Source organism: Sinocyclocheilus anshuiensis, unplaced genomic scaffold (genome assembly GCF_001515605.1).
Source record: "Sinocyclocheilus anshuiensis isolate Anshui unplaced genomic scaffold, SAMN03320099.WGS_v1.1 scaffold1034, whole genome shotgun sequence".
Taxonomy (NCBI): Eukaryota; Metazoa; Chordata; class Actinopteri; order Cypriniformes; family Cyprinidae; genus Sinocyclocheilus; species Sinocyclocheilus anshuiensis.
Genome location: NW_015538015.1, coordinates 569,219 through 572,626, shown reverse-complemented (window position 1 = coordinate 572,626; position 3,408 = coordinate 569,219). Strand labels below are relative to the sequence as shown.

The 3,408-nt window shown below is 35.4% G+C and overlaps 1 protein-coding gene across 5 annotated transcripts in view; it reads left to right on the top strand.

The window, feature by feature from the left end:
* The first annotated feature begins 1,867 nt into the window (after window positions 1–1,867).
* The window catches only part of LOC107678355 (pleckstrin homology domain-containing family A member 1), a 44,445-nt gene continuing 42,904 nt past the window's right edge, over window positions 1,868–3,408 (top strand). For all 5 annotated transcript variants that reach the window (XM_016473583.1, XM_016473607.1, XM_016473601.1 and 2 more), the window contains exon 1: window positions 1,868–1,969. The gene's annotated coding sequence lies outside the window, so the exon portion shown is untranslated. The remainder of the gene's footprint in view (window positions 1,970–3,408) is intronic.

Here is a 3,408-nt window from a genome sequence, read left to right as displayed (position 1 = left end):
GAGTGAGCAGAGGCGGCGGGCTTGAGAACGGCGCGGCTGGCGGATGCGACGAAGGAGGCTTGCGGCAACCACATGTGACGACCTCGGGCTGGACTCGGCTTCGCCCACAGTGAAAGCCGATCTGGTGAAAGGAAAAATTTAAATCGCATCATATGACCCCTTTAAGACTGATAAGAAAACTATGGAAGCTTGTTTCTGCAACGGGATGAAACATTTAAAAAAAAGTAACTGCAACTTTTTTTTCTTAGCAATTCGGACTTTATACCTCAAAATTATGACTTATTTTTGTGCAATTCTCAGAATTGTGAGATATAAACACAGAATTTCAAGCTGTTAACCCGCAATTGTGAGATGCAAACGTGCAATTCTGAGAAGAAAAGTCCAAATTGTGCGATCTAAACTCAAATTTGAACTAAAAAAGTTCAAATTGTGAAATAAAAAGTTGCAATAGACCTTTGTTATTAAAAAAAGTAATAATTGCAAAACGTAAACTCAGAATTCATAGAAAACAAATAAGAATTGTGAGATATAAACACAGGATTGCGAGAAAAAAAAGTCTGAATTGTGAGATAAAAAGTAGCATTTATTTATTTTATTATTGATTTATTCTATGGTGGAAACAGGCTTCCATAGAAAACAGAGCTTATGTATTGTTAACAATTTATGTATTGTAACAATTTGTCCAAGTTTTTAGCCTTGCATAAAAACACTATGCATGCATTGTTCAAACTGCTACAAATGCATTAAATGTTATATATTAATTTTGTGATTAGAGACATAAAAATGTCTTGTGTTTGGACCAGTTTTTAATCTCAATACATGTAGTCTGAATGCAGGTCACTATAACCTCTAATAACCTTTGCTGAAATCTCAAACAATAAAACACTAGGAGAGAGCATCCAGGGGGATTTCCCATAATACAGCACTATTTCCTTCTTCAGCCTCTTCTCTTCAGTCACATATAGCATCGAAAGGTATGAACTGAACATTTATACACACTGTGGAAGTATGTATACTATTATACACTAATGGTCAAAAGTTTGGAATAATTAGCTTTTGTTTGTTCGTTTGATTGATTGATTGATTTCGAAAGAAGTGTCTTATGCTCACCAAAGTTTTAAAAGCTTTACAGTTGTAAAAAGTAAAAATTCAACAAAAACAGTAATATTGTGAACTAATGAAAAACAACAACAACAGCCATTACTCCAGTCAGAAATCATTCTAATTATGTTGATTTGGTGCTCAGTTATTAAATAATAGTTCTTATATTTATCAATGTTATGCTGCTTAATATTTTTGTGAAAACTGTTTTCTTTTTTTTTTTCATTTATCCCAAACTTTTGAATGACAGAGTATCACAGTTTACACAACTGTTTTCAGCATTGAAAATAATGAAACCAGCACATTCGAATATACTTGACTGCAATAAAACTATTTCAGAAAAGAGGATCAAAAGTAACCTACACATAATCACACTGAACAGCAGCCATTCTATTTATCACTACAATTCCCATCGTCCTTTTCTCCATATCCGGAAAAGAACTGGGCCTTTTTCGCCTTCATTCGTTATTTTGTGAAACCTACTATGGTGAAGGTGGGGCTCATGAATATTAATCATATCCGCTGACAGACGCCAACTTGATTGCCTCGATGCAGACATAGGAACGCGGGCGTTAGTCAGTTGACGCACTCTCGAATCCAACTGCAGCGAAGGCTTGGCTCATGTTTATTAATACAGAAACGTGATTGGACGCTCTAGGAAGGTTTCCTAGCGACGTCAGCATTAACTAATTAATATTCATGACCTAAACCCTGGTTATAGTGGGAATTGCAATTCCGCTCTCCACCCGTCAGTTGCGGATGCGGGATAGGCAGACCGTCGGAAGTTTGTGGGAGATGGGCTGAAAGTCCAACAACACAGGCAGACCGAACACTGCTATACGGGATTTTCGCAGCTGCTTATAAGTGTGTAAGTTATCTGCACATATACTAACGAGATATACCTTGGGATATTCAACTTTGAATGTGTTATTGGTTGTGTTCTAATCAGTAGTCACACATTAACTGGAGCCGTTTACTAGCTCGCTTTATGCAAAACCGGTCGCTTCTGTTTCAGACAGCAGGTTATGTATTATATAACTTATAGTCATTTAGTCTTTATATGTAAAACCACTTTTCTTTTTATCTCTTTCTCAAAATGATAGATTGATTATGTCTGAAGATTTGGCATTGATGCGTTATGTCTGTAACGTATACAGCTCTGTGTGTACTGGCTTTTAAAACCCAGTGCACTGCCTAACTAGACTGCATTTTTTGGACATCATTAGCATGAATTGAACGCACAAACGCGCCTGTGATGCTCGTAAGTGTAGTAGAGGTATCTGTACTGTGTTGATACCATGATATCAGGTGCTATTACCATGTTATTCGTACTAAAATGAATGTTATGTGTAGGGATGCACCGATATGAAAATTTTGGCCGATACCGATAACAGAAAAAATGAGCATTTATCGGCCGATACCGATATGGTGGCCGATATATCGTGCATCCCTAGTTATGTGATATATTGATATCTTGTCCAAAAAAAGCCTACAGTAGTACCATTGTGTCAGTAACTGTCAAGTTCAGAAGTGCTGCCCACTTTTTCAGTGGCCTTGGTTTTGGAAGTATTTTAGAAGGTATTTAAAACACCATTATAGGTCATGAACCAAACCAACCAGCTACAAGGGGAATCAAATTACAACATTTAATTTGAAACACAAAATAAATAAAATCTGACAAAAGATAAAGGCACGAGACTGTGTAAAGAACAGCAGTCCCATGAGGCATTTGCGAATGACATAAATCATAAATTCCGTTAAGTTCATTATGATTTTTATTGATTGTATTTGGATGAGCGCAGTGATCTCACATCTTTTTGATTTGAATGACATAAATTAAAAACAATGGACAGATATAAAACTATTAGGCCTATAGATGTTGGTGATATATAGAAACAGTATATTTAACAATACATAAATTTATTTAAAAATCTGTAATAAAAAAAATAAAATGAACACTGCCCTTGTTTTCATGGGTAATGTAGTTACCAAGATTCCTGCTGTTAAACATGATTATTTGAAAAATATGCTGAAATAAAGCATATCCCAATGATTAACAACCACATAACGTAAGTCTTGTAAGTTATTGTTATGATCAATTCCACTATGGAGAAAATACTTCTGGAACCCTACTGTTGCACTATTGCACTATATTGTTGTTTTCCCTTATTCTTGTTTTGTTGTTTTTGCTTACCGCTTTCTAAATTTATGTCACTGTTGTTATCCCCGTTCCTTTAATAATCAAAAAATACCATGATAAAATCATGCTTTATCAAACATGATTTAAACATGGTACCATGGTATTTC